Consider the following 15,477-nt stretch of genomic DNA (forward strand, 5'->3'; position numbering starts at 1 on the left):
TTACAGAGCCTCTACCAGCTTCAACAGTCCCCCACTGACATGCAGGGTCCATTGGTTCATAAGGTTGTCTCCATACCTATACAAGTCCATCTGCTGTATCCAATTTGAAACAAGACCCATCGGACCAGTAACATGTTTCCAGTCGTCAACAGTCCAATGTCAGTTTTGATGGGCCCAGGCGAGGCGTAAAGCTTTGTGTTGTGCAGTCATCAAGGGTACACGAGTGCACGAGTGGGCCTTCGACTCCGAAAGCCCATATCGATGATGTTTACTTGAATGGTTCGCACGCTTGGCTCTTGTTCATGGCTCAGCACTGAAATCTACAGCAATTTGCGAAAGGGTTGCACTTCCGTCACGTTGAACGATTCTCTTCACATGTCGTCAGTCCCGTTCTTGCAGGATCTTTTTCCGGCCTAGCGATGAAGGAGATCTGATATTTTTCCAGATTCCTGATATTCACAGTACACTCGTGAAACGGTAGTACGGGAAAATTCGTTCATCACTACCTCGGAGATGCTGTGTCCCATTGCTCGTGCGCCGACTGTAACGCCACGTTCAAAGTCACTCAAATCTTGATAACCTGCCATTGCAACAGCAGTAACCGATGTAAAAACTACACCAGACGGCTGATGTCTTACATAGGCGTTGCTGACTGCAGCGCCATATTCTGCCTGCTTACATATCTCTGTATTTGCCTATACCAGTTTCTTTGGCGCATCAGTGTAGAACGTGCCATGTTGAACTAGAACTATGTATGAGTTTTTACTAAGGCAAGTTTAGTTTCGCATGACATGATGGAAGTTTTTCGGGTACCATGTTGGTTTCCATGAAGAAAATCCAAATCTCAGGTATCAGGAGGGTCGTAGCATCGTGCTATCGCAACGTTTCGGTGAGTTTCCTGCTTGTGATCTTCAGGCGAAATGTCGTTTACATGACCAGTTTGTTCCTTTATAGCCGCTGCTCTGTTGATGGCCGCCGGCCGGAGTGGCCGAGCGGTTCTAGGCGCTACAGTCTGGAACTGCGCGACCGCTACGGTCGCAGGTTCGAATCCTGCTTCGGGCACGGATGTGTGTGATGTCCTTAGGTTAGTTAGGTTTAAGTAGTTCTAAGTTCTAGGGGACTGATGACCACATATGTTAAGTCCCATAGTGCTCAGAGCCATTTGAACCATTTTGTTGATGGCCGAAAGGGTGGGCCAATTGCTTGCTTCTGAAATAGATGTTATGGAGAACGGTTGTAACACCGAAAATGCAGGATGTATAATTCTTTTTTAAATTTTGTTAAATATTTGTAATTTAAATGCTTTCTTTTAATAAGTGAGGACATTGCTTCACTGTATGTGTACATTTGGGTAGAAGTCTGTTGGCGGTTCATTGTATTTATCTGTGTTTTACTGTGGAACTTATAAACTTTGGGAAAAAGCCAAAGGAATTGTTATTTGCATCGACTGGCAACGATAATAGCAGTGCTTGTGCGTTGTAAAATCTTTATCTAGGGGGTTGTTGCGCAGAGCGCACGGAGAGAGCGAGAGACGGGTTGCAGCACTTGTAGTGTGCGGAAGTGTGGTGTTGACGCTGTCGCAGCATAGTACCACTTCGGCGGCATCATGTACGCGCGCCGGCCGGATGACTAGTAGCAGGAGGAAGGACAGTGGACGGGCGGAAGAGGCTGTATTAATTACGATTGCCCGTTCCTGTAATTAGCCGTGGACCCACAAGATGCCACCGTCTTCAAGAACAGCAGCAGTTCCAGCAGCACAGATCCGTAGTCAGCTCCGAGTTTCGTCGCATGCACAGCGCTGAAGTAAGATTGTTCATTGGTAGAAAGTATTAACGGCTAACTCAGCAGCACAACTGAATGTCATTTGATTAATGAACTTTATTTAAATAATAATCAGTTAAATTCAGGGCGATTGTATCCTTATTGTCCCCAGACATTGTTACCAAGCAGGGTCCTTGTTCCCTTTTTTCCTTATATGCTAACCGAAGTTTGAGAATCTATCAGTGGAAAAAATGCAAATCTAAAGAAAATGCACAAAGTAAGAGTGCGGAAGTTTTATTTATTTTACATATAGGATGGAGCACATGGCTGATTGGTTTGGTACGTATTCTAGTATTTAATTATGTTCAAGTCAATAAAAAAAGGCTCAGTTGTTCAGACTATAATATGAAATTCAATTTGAAAATTAAGTAACTGCAGAGTACAAAGTGCTTGCCTTTCTCTAAATTTCTTTGATGACGTTATGTTGAGGTCTCTGAAAGTCATTGTTCACGTAACGAATTTCAATACTAACATACAGTTTAAGTGGGTATTTTCAAATCATTACTCGATTGCCTTTTTCAAAATTTAATGACAGACTTAATGTGAAAGTGACTTCTCAGTTTTCTTTATCATTACATTGTTTTGTTGTGGTCTTCAGTCCTGAGACTGGTTTGATGCAGCTCTCCATGCTACTCTATCCTGTGCAAGCTTCTTCATCTCCCAGTACCTACTGCAACCTACATCCTTCTGAATCTGCTTAGTGTATTCATCTCTTGGTCTCCCTCTACGATTTTTACCCCCCACGGTGCCCTCCAATGCTAAATTTGTGATCCCTTGATGCCTCAAAACATGTCCTACCAACCGATCCCTTCTTCTTGTCAAGTTGTGCCACAAACTTCTCTTCACCCCAGTCCTACTCAATACCTCCTCATTAGTTACGTGATTTACCCGCTTTATCTTCAGCATTCTTCTGCAGCACCACATTTCGAAAGCTTCTATTCTCTTCTTGTCCAAACTAGTTATCGTCCATGTTTCACTTCCATACATGGCTACACTCCATACAAATACTTTCAGAAACGACTTCCTGACACTTAAATCTATACTTGATGTTAACAAATTTCTCTTCTTGAGAAACGCTTTCCTTGCCATTGCCATTCTACATTTTATATCTTCTCTACTTCGAGAATCATCAGTTATTTTACTCTCTAAATAGCAAAACTCCTTTACTACTTTAAGTGTCTCATTTCCTAATCTAATTCCCTCAGCATCACCCGATTTAATTTGACTACATTCCATTATCCTCGTTTTGCTTTTGTTGATGTTCATCTTATATCCTCCTTTTAAGACACTGTCCATTCCGTTCAACTGCTGTTCCAAGTCCTTTGCTGTCTCTGACAGAATTACAATGTCATCGGCTAACCTCAAAGTTTTTACTTCTTCTCCATGAATTTTAATACCTACTCGGAATTTTTCTTTTGTTTCCTTTACTGCTTGCTTAATATATAGATTGAATAACATCGGAGAGAGGCTACAACCCTGTCTCACTCCCTTTCTCACTCCCTTCCCAACCACTGCTTCCCTTTCATGCCCCTCGACTCTTATAACTGCCATCTGGTTTCTGTACAAATTGTAAATAGCCTTTCGCTCCCTGTATTTTACCCCTGCCACCTTCAGAATTTGAAAGAGAGTATTCCAGTTAACATTGTCAAAAGCTTTCTCTAAGTCTACAAATGCTAGAAATGTAGGTTTGCCTTTTCTTAATCTTTCTTCTATGATAAGTCGTAAGGTTAGTATTGCCTCACGTGTTCCAACATTTCTACGGAATCCAAACTGATCTTCCCCGAGGTCCGCTTCTACCAGTTTTTCCATTCGTCTGTAAAGAATTCGCGTTAGTATTTTGCAGCTGTGACTTATTAAACTGATAGTTCGGTAATTTTCACATCTGTCAACACCTGCTTTCTTTGGGATTGGAATTATTATATTCTTCTTGAAGTCTGAGGGTATTTCGCCTGTCTCATACATCGTGCTCACCAGATGGTAGAGTTTTGTCATGACTGGCTCTCCCAAGGCCATCAGTAGTTCTAATGGAATGTTGTCTACTCCCGGGGCCTTGTTTCGACTCAGGTCTTTCAGTGCTCTGTCAAACTCTTCACGCAGTATCTTATCTCCCATTTCGTCTTCATCTACATCCTCTTCCATTTCTATAATATTGTCCTCAAGTACATCGCCCTTGTATAAACCCTCTATATACTCCTTCCATCTTTCTGCCTTCCCTTCTTTGCTTAGAACTGGGTTGCCATCTGAGCTCTTGATATTCATAAAAGTGGCTCTCTTTTCTCCAAAGGTCTCTTTAATTTTCCTGTAGGCAGTATCTATCTTACCCCTAGTGAGATCAGCCTCTACATCCTTACATTTGTCTCATTTACTGCATTTTTATATTTTCTCCTTTCATCAATTAAATTCAATATTTCTTCTGTTACCCAAGGATTTCTACTAGCCCTCGTCTTTTTACCTACTTGATCGTCTGCTGCCTTCACTACTTCATCCCTCAGAGCTACCCATTCTTATTCTACTGTATTTCTTTCCCCCATTCCTGTCAATTGTTCCCTTATGCTCTCCCTGAAACTCTCCACAACCTCTGGTTCTTTCAGTTTATCCAGGTCCCATCTCCTTAAATTCCCACCTTTTTGCAGTTCCTTCAGTTTCAATCTGCAGTTCATAACCAATAGATTGTGGTCAGAATCCAGATCTGCCCCAGGAAATGTCTTACAATTTAAAACCTGGTTCCTAAATCTCTGTCTTACCATTATATAATCTATCTGATACCTTTTAGTATCTCCAGGATTCTTCCAGGTATACAACCTTCTTTTATGATTCTTGAACCAAGTGTTAGCTATGATGGAGTTATGCTCTGTGCAAAATTCTACAAGGCGGCTTCCTCTTTCATTCCTTCTCCCCAATCCATATTCACCTACTATGTTTCCTTCTCTCCCTTTTCCTACTGACGAATTCCAATCACCCATGACTATTAAATTTTCGTCTCCCTTCACTACCTGAATAATTTCTTTTATCTCGTCATACATTTCATCTATTTCTTCATCATCTGCAGAGCTAGTTGGCATATAAACTTGTACTACTGTAGTAGGCATGGGCTTTGTGTCTATCTTGGCCACAATAATGCGTTCACTATGCTGTTCGTAGTAGCTAAACCGCACTCCTATTTTTTTATTCATTAATAAACCTACTCCTGCATTACCCCTATTTGATTTTGTATTTATAACCCTGTAATCACCTGACCAAAAGTCTTGTTCCTCCTGCCACCGAACTTCACTAATTCCCACTATATCTAACTTTAACCTATCCATTTCCCTTTTTAAATTTTCTAACCTACCTGCCCGATTAAGGGATCTGACATTCCACGCTCCGATCCGTAGAACACCAGTTTTCTTTCTCCTGATAACGACGTCCTCCTGAGTAGTCCCCGCCCGGAGATCCGAATGGGGGACTATTTTACCTCCGGAATATTTTACCCAAGAGGACGCCATCGTCATTTAATCATACAGTAAAGCTGCATGTCCTCGGGAAAAATTACGGCTGTAGTTTCCCCTTGCTTTCAGCCGTTCGCAGTACCAGCACAGCAAGGCCGTTTTGGTTAATGTTACAAGGCCAGGTCAGTCAATCATCCAGACTGTTGCCCCTGCAACTACTGAAAAGGCTGCTGCCCCTCTTTAGGAACCACATGTTTGTCTGGCCTCTCAACAGATACCCCTCCGTTGTGGTTGCACCTACGGTACTGCCATCTGTATCGCTGAGGCACGCAAGCCTCCCCACCAACGGCAAGGTCCATGGTTCATGGGGGGATCATTACATACTCACTTAAAATAAGTGTCAAAAAACGTGACAACCTTCAGTTGCCACGTCAGTTTTTAGTAATAGGTGGTTTTCTTTCCCATCATCTTGTACAGGATTTTGGATGTAAATCGGCCTAGTGGGCTGCCGACAATAATTATTTCCTTTTCGTTCATTAGTGTAACTTTTGGTTTCATGATCAGTGGTACCCTTTTTCTGTCCAGTGTCGTTCGTGAGTGAACGTACAAAATAACTTTCATTTTTTCAAAATTGTAGCCCTGTTCGGTTTAATTACTTTTTTGTTTTTAGTAGACTTTTCTGTCAGAAAGATCGGTTGTACACTTTCCGCCTACTTATCGGTATTACTTCTTTGGGAAAGATAGCCTTATCCAAGTAGAAAAAATCCATTAGGTATACACGGTCGTATTTCATATCGCAAGCAGGATAGGCCGATTAGTAAGGGGGAGGTTACACGGTGGCAGGTAGGCCTTCGGCAGGGCAGAGTGGGGTCCACGCATCGAGTCCATGCCAACAGTTATCTCAATCTCTTTTACACGAGAGCCTTCCTGAAATATTTTTGCTGATGCTGTATCCCACGCGGAGTACAGTGGCAAACCACTGCTCTGGTCCACAATATCGCTTACTCCTATTTCCACTGCCTCTTTAATGAACGAATACCAGTACTGCTCCACCCCTTGCGTCCTCGACAGAGGTGTCTTCGGTCCCGCGGCTGTGAAGAAACGAGCTGTACGTGAACACAACCCCTCGGCTGAATATTTAAATAACAGAAATCCGCTTCAGTTGGCAGTAAATTCCTTTAGTTTATGCCACGAGCTAAAGCTTCATTTTAATGTGCGACCAAATAATTATGGGAACTTAAATGTGTGGCAGTGAGGCCAGTCATTCGTGAGGGACCACACCCAGGTCATATAAATGCATGGGAGTGTAGGACCAGCAACCACAGTGCCCGCCTGGGCAGCAAGACGTGGACTTCCGTGCTCCGTCCCTTGCGGCCGAGGTGGGCGCTGTGGTTGCTGGTCCTACACTCCCATGCGTTTATTTGACGTGGGTGTGATGTGATCCCCATGCCTGACTGGCCCGATCAACATGCATTTATGTTCCCATAAGCATTTGGTGGCGAACACAGATTTATCTTTCCGTATTTATTTGGTGGCACCTCAAGATGAAGCTTTAAACTTCGAAACCGGTTGTGGAATAAATTAAAGAAAATTACTGGCAGCTGAAGCGGATTTTTGTTCTACACCACTGGCCACTAAAATTGTTACACCACGAAGATGACGTGCTACAGACGCGAAATTTAACCGACAGGAAAAAGATGCTGTGATATGCAAATGTTTAGCTTTTCAGAGCATTCACACAACATTGGCGCCGGTGATGACACAACCGATTTCTCATACACAAACAGCAGTTTACCGGCGCTGCCTGGAGAAACGTTGTTGTGGTGCCTCGTGTAAGGAGGAGAAATGCGTATCATCACGTTTCCGACTCTGATAAAGGTCGGATTGTAGCCTATCGCGATTGCGGTTTATCGTATCGCGACATTGCTGCTCGCGTTGGTCGAGATCCAATGACTGTTGGCAGAATATAGAATCGGTGGGTTCAGGAGGGTAATACGGGACGCCGTGCTGGATCCCAACGGCCTCGTATCACTAGTAGTCTAGATGACAGGCATCTTATCCATATGGCTGTAACGGATCGTGCAGCCACGTCTCGATCCCTGAGTCAACAGATGGGGACGTTTGCAAGACAACAACCATCTGCACGAACAGTTCGACGACGTTTGCACCAGCACGGACTATCAGCTCGGAGACCATGGCTGCTGTTACCCTTGACGCGCTGCATCACAGACAGGTGTACTCAACGACGAACCTGGGTGCACGAATGGCAAAACGTCATTTTTGCGGATGAATCCAGGTTCTGTTTGCAGCATCATGATGGTCGCATCCGTGTTTGGCGACATCGCGGTGAACGCACATTGGAAGCGTGTATTGCTCATCGGCATACTGGCGTATATCCCGGCGTGATGGTATGGGGTGCCATTGGTTACACGTCTCGCTCACCTCTTGTTGGGACTGACGGCACTTTGAACAGTGGACGTTACATTTCAGATGTGTTATGACCCGTGGCTCTACCTTTCATTGGATCCCTGCGAAACCCTACATTTCAGCAGGATAATGTACGACCGCATGTTGCAGGTCCTGTACGGGCCTTTCTGGATACAGAAAATGTTCGACTGCTGCCCTCGCCAGCACATTCTCCAGATCTCCCACCAATTGAAAACGTCTGGTCAATGGTGGCCGAGCAACTGGCTCGTCACAATACGCCAGTCACTACTCTTGATGACCTGTGGTATCGTACTGAAGCTGCATGGGCAGCTGTACCTGTACACGCCATCCAAGCTCTGTTTGACTCAATGCCCAGGCGTATCAAGGCCGTTATTACGGCCAGAGGGGGTTGTTCTGGGTACTGGTTTCTCAGGGCCTATACACCCAAACTGCGTGAAAATGTAATCATATTTCAGTTGTAGTATAATATATTTGTCCAATGAATACCCGTTTATCATCTGCATTTCTTCTTGGTGTAGCAATTTTAATGGCCAGTAGTGTATAAATACGTTGCTCAGCTGCGGACGTTCATGTGATCATTTGTACTTCACCGTAAGATAATGAGGAGGAAATTCGTCGAAATATTGCGTCAAGACGCCACGACTCGGTTGATAAACGGGAAAGATTACAGAAATATTATTCGCCAAGAAAACCTGCAATCCCATATATGAAGACGGGGTCGTTGTCTTTCAGGTAAATCGAACTAGTGTAAACTGTTAAATGTGCTGTGGAACTGAAACTTTGTGTGGAACCGGGACTCGAAACCGGAACCTTCTCTATCATGAGCAATGCTTTTACTGAATGAGCTATACAGGCACGTCCCACGACTTTACCTCATAGCTTTACCTCTGCCATTGCCTCAGTCGTAACTTTCAAACTGATCAAGTGCCGCTTGTGAAAATAAGACTGTGAAGGCGGGACATGTTTCGTGTCTGCCAAACTTAGCCGGAAAGCGCTTTTCCCGTGAGTGGCTAAGTTCTCAATCCGAGTTCCGATAAGGCACACAGCTTTAGTCATCCAAGAAAAAGTTCAGAGAAGGTTGTTACTTTTCCACTATCGGGAAACTGAGATATGATACGCGATTTGGGGTGACATAATTGAAACGACGACGGTTTTCGTTGCGACTAAATCTTTTTACAAAATTTCAGTCACTAACTTTGTCCTCCAAATGCGAAAATATTTTGTTGTCTCCCATCACATAGGGAGAAGGGATCATCGTAATAAAACAGAAGAAGTCAGAGGCCACACGGGAAGATCTAGGCTAGGCGTTCATTTTTATGACGTGCGTTCGAAATGTACGTCGGCAACAGCAGAACAGCTCTGCAGTCAGTCTCAAACGATGATTCTCCAAATTTCCGCAACAGTCCATCGTGAAAAGAGCCCCGTCTTCCTTCCGGGGATTCCCAGTCCCTTTTATGGAACATCGCCCTAATATTTGCGTGCTGATCGAACCCACCGGTTACAAATCTAGCAACATCCCTCTGAATTTCTTCGATGTCATCCCTCACTCCGATCTGATGGGGACCCCAAACAGTCGAGCAATACTCTAGAACGTTTCGCACTTGCGTTGTATTCGACGTCTGCTCCATGCATGAGTCAAACCTCCCCAAAATTCTCTCAATAAAACGAAATCTATGAGGGTGGTTTGAAAAGTTCTCGCGACGGAATAGAAAAAAAGTACTTACATCACTGAAACTTTTTTTATTTTTCAATGTAGTCTCCTTGTAGATTAATGCACTTGGTCCAACGATGTTCGAGTCTGTTGATCCCATCTCGAAAATAGTTTCCTCCAGGCCTGCGAGATAGTTGTCAACTCTGGCTATCAGTTCTTCCTTTGAAGTGAATCTTCGTATACCAAGAAAAATTTTCAGTTTTGGACAGAGACGGAAATCTGACGGAGCCATATCAGGTGAGTAAGGCGGGTGTGGCAACAATTCATACCTTAATTCGTGTAATTTTGCCATGGCGACGGCACATGTGTGCGGGCGCACATTGCCTTGATGGAAGACGACTTTCTTCCTTACTAAACCTGGCCTTTTTTTAGCGTATCGTTTGTGAAATGTGTCCAGGAGGTTAGCATAGTATTCTCCAGTAACTGTTTGCCCAGTGGGGATATAATCTACTAACAGAATCCCCTTTACATCCCAGAGCGCTGATGCCATGACCTTTCCCGCCGAAGGAATTGTCTTTCGTTTCTTTGGTGTCGGAGAATCAGCATGTTTCCACTGCTTTGACTGTTGTTTTGTCTCTGGTGTATACTGTGCGATGACTGCGATTCTACCCTGTCACTAAGTATCGCCAAAATACCCGAAAAGTACTGTGTTAAGTAATGCAGTCAAAATCAAGTCGTATCCAAATAGACGTTTCTCCAAATTTTACTTCCCAACACAATATCTGACCGCGCATTTATCCAAGTTTAGCATAGAATAACCATATTAAATAAGATTTAATGACATTGACAAAAAAAATTGCTTCCAACATCAATAAACAAAAGAATACCAAAGTTGAGTGATGAACCCACAATTTTACACGACTCTCATTCAAAGTAATCACAGCCCGTGTGGTTTGACAGCTACCAACCTTTGAATTACCCACTATAGAAAGTTAGCACCAATAGCAAGCGAGCTTCACTGTCATTGGTCGACGTTTAAGAAATTAATGGCGGGCGCCCTTGCCCAAGTAACAAAACATTACAATACTTCTGGTAAATGTTACAGCACACTAATTTAGACAAATACCCTCCAAAAGCTGTAAAAAATATACCTGCAGCGGCAGCGCATTTAAAATTAAAAAAAAAAAAGAAATGGAAATAATTAAAAGGGAAATGGCTAGTGCTAATGAAAGTCAACAATTTCTACATAGAACACACCACTTCGTGGAGAACACTTTTATTCTAAAGAAGACAGACGTTATGTGAATGTCAGCCAAAAGGAAAAGAAATTACAATTTAAAATTGTTTGCAATAATTTTGAGACTTTGAGAGGAGAGCGCTGCTTTTAAATCTTATCTTGTGTGTTGTGACGATGGTCGCGATATCGACGGCAGCTGGCTGGTCCTGGTGAAACGCTGAGATCTGCTCCCACGGTCGTGTGATTGCAGCTGACGATTTTTCCTCGTAATGGGTCGGGCGGTGGTATTCATTAAGCTGCAAATCTGATTACAGTGGCGTTTCACAGGCCACAGGCTGATCGATGTAACTGTTGTTACAGATGTCCGTATGTGCACAGTTTTAATGTTTCTGGCGCACACAATTTAAGTTTACTTATGCCACACACAGTTTATATCTTGCCGGCCGCGAATTCTATGGAAAGTCAATTCGTATTATGAGTGCTGTGATCGCGAAAAACGGTCCTGGGCGGGAATGTACTCACACACAATAGACAGTTCGCATAATTTCAGAACGACTGTTCCTGACTATAGGCGTCTGGTAGTTCATCGAAACGCGAATAAATACATAAGTTCACAGTACTTGAGTGTACGAAAACACAGTCAAAATACAAGCGCAGTTCAATTCAGAGACACAGAGCTACAATACCGTCCATTCTCGGTTGCATTGTCATAGTTACTACGTCTCACGGCACAGTCTGAGTATTTACTTCGCCCAGTTTCTACACTCACTATTATCATATCACGTCCTGGTATAAAAAAGTCATTAAAAACGTACATCGCTTGCCACTAAACTCAGTCTACACCAGCTCGTAAAAGTCACGACACCCACAGTAAAACATGTGTCCGCCTCTCTAGCTACCCAACAACACCCCCCCGCTTTGTTGGATCGACTATCGATATTGGTCTGTCTCTCAATCCTCTCGCCCACAGTTTATACAACATCAAAGTAAATTACATATATCTTTACACAACTATTTTCTACCAAACGTATTACAGTAAACGATAAACAAAAAAAAATTAAAGCTTTCCACAATCAATAAACTCTAAACATATTTATCTACTTACAAAAGAGAAATAATTTCCAGTTACATATTATATCTAGAAAACAACTTTTATCTCTATATTACAGGACAAACGAAAAATGCTCTACAACATCAAAGATATATGAACAGACAGAAAAAGGGAAAAAGAAAAAAAAACGAGATAAATATATATCTATCGCAAATAACGATGTCTTCACAAGTAGTGCACCCAAGTTTCGTCCGTGGTCACAAACCGGTACAAAAAATTTTGTTCGTGTCTCCTAAAATAGGCCAAACATTGTTCCGATATGTCAATTCTCAAGCGTTTTTGATCCAGCGTCAAGAGTCACGGCACCCATCTTGCACATAATTTTTCCATTTCTAATTCTTCAGTTAAAATGTGATACCCCTTTAAGATGACATCTGGGAAGCGTGAGAAATTTCACGTACTTCCAATCGGCGATACTCCGTCACCATTTTGTGCACTTTTGCAATGATTTCTGGAGTAGTGACACATCTTGGCCGACCACTGCGCGGATCATCATCTATGCCCTCCCGACCAAATTTAAATTCGCGATCTGAAGTTTTCCCGGCGTATTTCCAATTTGAACAGTTCTCGAGTATCCGACCGGGTAGCGTAGTAATTTCTCCACAATATTTCGGCAGACTTACACGCTGCCATCTTCAGGTGGCTCCTGACGAATGCTGTGCTGTTCCCCTCGGCGCCCTATAAATACTAGCCGTTACCCCCCTCCACCGTTCCTCTCCTGGTGTCTTTGGTGCGGCCGGCGCGGCGGCTACGGGGTCTCAGAGATCGAGGACCGCCCCCGACGGCGGCAGCAGGGAGACTGCAGACCCCAGTTCAGACCCAGGCGCCGCTTCCCCCACCACCTCCAGTAGCCGCCGCGCCGGCCGCACCGAAGACACCAGGAGAGGAACGGTGGAGGGGGTAACGGCTAGTAAATATAGGGCGCCGAGAGGAACAGCACAGCATTCGTCAGGAGCCACCTGAAGATGGCAGCGTGTAAGTCTGCCGAAATATTGTGGAGAAATTACGACGCTATCCAGTCGGATACCCGAGAACTGTTCAAATTTCAAATTTAAATTCATTTGTCCACTTGGCAACAGTTGAATATGAAGGAGCAGATTCCCCCAGTGTATTCTGGACAAATGTCCTTTGCTATCATACCTTTTTCTACGAAATAATCATTGCTCGAATCTCGATTTTTTCCATCTTCGCAAATCACTTCGCGGGAACAACAACAGAGCGACGCCACCGCGACGGCTCTCTTCCAAGAGCACTGCCGTGGCACGTGTTTACAGGCTACAGTCCGATGAGTATCACGTGAACAACTCGTTGTAGTAGCTCTGACCTCTCGTGGTGATTCCGAGAACTTTTCAAACCACCCTTGTATTCTCCCTGCCCACTGTCAACCTGACTTGCTCATACTACTTCATATCGCCTCGTAACGTTACGCCTACATATTTAATTGAGGTGAGTGAATCAAGCAAGGCACTACTAATGCTGTTTTCGAACGGTACAGGATTGTTTTCCGTACGGATCCGTATTAACTTCCATTTTTCTACATTTAGAGCAAAGAGGTGGGAAGAGAGATTTTCCAGTGATGACGACGTCCACACAGTAGTTCTCGAGTCACCGTGATCGAGGAATGTTTGTATACCGTCAGGAACTGAACGACTGGTAGAAAGTTCTGACCATTGTTTACAGATACTTCGTGACAGTGTGTTGTGCATCTGTTTCACTTCGATGATGTAGTGCAGCATTCAATAAAAGTTAAATGGGGTGCCGTAATAATGTGTAATTTACTTTTTAAAGTCCCCTCATGATACATACCAAATGTTCAAGGATTACGCAGATAACACAGCCAGATATTGGCCAAACTAGTTGAGAAAGGAGTGAGGCAGGGTTACAGGCATTCCACCGTGTTATTCGATCTGTACATTGAGCAAGTAGTAAGGAAAACCAGAAAGAAATTTGGAGGGTGAAAGACGTTTGCGGAGAAGAAATAAAAGCTAATGTTTACCAAAGACACTTTAACTCTGTCACAGACGGCAAATTAGTTGGAAGAGTAGTTGAATCAACTCGGTAGTGTCTTGAAAAAGGGGTTATAACATGAGCGTCAACGAAAGTGAAACAAGGGTAACGGAATGTAATTTAATTAAATCAGGCACTGAGCAGGGAATTACATTGGGAAGCGAGTAGTAGTTAAAAAAGTAACAATTTCGCTGTACATCATTTGAGGCTATCTACACACAACCACTGAACGGTGCGCACCTAATGGTAATTTTTAAGTATAGCTACAAATACAGTATGTGTCATACATGAATACAACAATGTGTAGAAACATATGCATACAGACAGACACCCATGTTTAAACGGTCATTTGTACACTAAAAGAGAAACGCACCAGTCGGTACCTACGTTGATGACGGTCGCGATCAGTGAGACTGGGCACAAGAAGAGAGCAATATTAGTGTTACTTCACGACAGCTAGTTACGAAAGGCTTCGTTGCTACACAAGTTTCTGGCAGGTTCTTAAACAGAGATGAATACACGAGAAATAAGCGAGAAGCAAGGAGGTGGGAGGCGGTGAGAGAGAGAGAGAGAGAGAGAGAGAAGTGTTGATGCGAAAGACAGGGGAGTGGAGAATGGAGGCAGGCGAGAGTGGCAGCGGACACCGATATTGTGGATGACGGCTGCTCGCCAAGTTCGGCCCCGAAAATTCCCCAGCAGTCCCGGACAACTTGCGTCGTCGTGATAGCACAGCCACCCCGCGTGGAATTACCTTCCGGCAGACACAGGCCCGGTGAGTAATAGCAGCCGGCAATTAGGTCACAAACTTGAAATTAACAAACAGGTAATTGGGATTTATCGTCACTCGCTCCACGCCGGCGTTCTTGAGTTATTTATGGTCGTGACCTCTCAGCCTGTCTGACAACATTGAGGCACCCCGAAATATATCCAACACAACTAAATATACCGCGGTACCGTCTTCGCAGAATTTTAGTGCACAGTGTAAGAAAATTTCCGACGTATGGACGTTAATTTTACAGTTTAACGCTTCCGAGCTGTAACACTGACTTGGTTACTTCAAATGCAACGATATACTCGTACGTTTTCCGTGGATTTGGAAACAGCCTTCGATGTGGACTTGGTAAGCCGCCTTCCTGTGCGTCTTCATACAAAGTAATGGACACACATTATGCCTTGAAAATTATCCCAATAAAGTGAATGTGGTCCAGTGATAACATGATCCGGCCCCTTTACTAACGATAGGGAGACCGAACTTCCGCAAAGCGCAAGAATATGATCAAAATTACTCGCAAGTATCGAACACTTGCATGAAACTGTTAAACCCATACAAAAAAACCTTCAGGTGTTACAAATCACATCTTGCAGATCCGACTTATGCAGAGACAAACGCCTCTGTCGTCTCTTACCTACTTTGCCTAATAAGCTAAAAACACTCATACCGTAAACTGAGTCGACATTGTAGTCCCCAGAGAAATTTGCCCTGGTGACGACGCTCATTTTTTTTATGAATGTTCACCCATGAAAATAATAATGTAGCACAGTCTCACTACACCAACAATCCAACGCATACAAAATTACTTAACACATTACTCAAATTTAGTTAAGGTATAATAAATTCTCTGTAATAAATAATTTAGTATCACAAGAAATAAAAGTTTACGTAACAATTTTATACATCCCACCTTATAGGCAAAAGATATGCGATGTAACTGCTCGGCTGAGAACAGTAAAACAGAGCCCTTTTCTGCAAAGAACAGGATAATACTGAATATGC

This window comes from Schistocerca piceifrons, chromosome 1 (genome assembly GCF_021461385.2).
Source record: "Schistocerca piceifrons isolate TAMUIC-IGC-003096 chromosome 1, iqSchPice1.1, whole genome shotgun sequence".
Lineage (NCBI taxonomy): Eukaryota > Metazoa > Arthropoda > Insecta > Orthoptera > Acrididae > Schistocerca > Schistocerca piceifrons.